The 536-nt window shown below is 40.9% G+C and overlaps 1 protein-coding gene across 7 annotated transcripts in view; it reads right to left on the bottom strand.

Annotated features, from left to right (window-relative positions):
- The window catches only part of CEP128 (centrosomal protein 128kDa), a 342,764-nt gene that overhangs the window by 304,623 nt on the left and 37,605 nt on the right, over positions 1–536 (bottom strand). The window lies entirely within an intron of this gene.

Genomic DNA, 536 nt, shown 5'->3' with positions numbered 1-536 from the left:
TTGTTTATATGATGTATCACGTTTATTGATTTGCGGATATTGTACCATCCTTGCATCCCTGGGATAAATCCTACTTGGTCATGATGTATGATCTTTCTGATGTATTGCTGAATGCGATTTGCTAGAATTTTGTTGAACATTTTGGCATCTATGTTCATGAGGGATATTGGCCTATAATTCTCTTTCATTGTGTTGTCTTTAACTGATTTTGGTATTAGGGTGATGCTGGCTTCATAGAATGAGCTGGGAAGTGCACCGGTGGGATCCCTCAGCCTGGCCTGCTGGGGGATGGAACTCCCATTTGTCCCTGCAATCCCACTTCTTTTACCTCCTTAGTTAAGAGGTAAAATACCTCTTGAATTTTTTGGAATAGCCTGAGGAGGATAGGTTTTAGTTCTTCCTTGAATGTTTGGTATAACTCCCCTGTGAAGCCGTCTGGCCCTGGGCTTTTGTTTGCTGGAAGCTTTTTGATGACTGCTTCAATTTCTTCCATAGTTATTGGCCTATTGAGATTTTTAGATTCTTCCTGATTGAGT

Source organism: Myotis brandtii, unplaced genomic scaffold (genome assembly GCF_000412655.1).
Source record: "Myotis brandtii unplaced genomic scaffold, ASM41265v1 scaffold132, whole genome shotgun sequence".
Taxonomy (NCBI): domain Eukaryota; kingdom Metazoa; phylum Chordata; class Mammalia; order Chiroptera; family Vespertilionidae; genus Myotis; species Myotis brandtii.
This window is presented reverse-complemented; position numbering and strand designations above follow the sequence as displayed.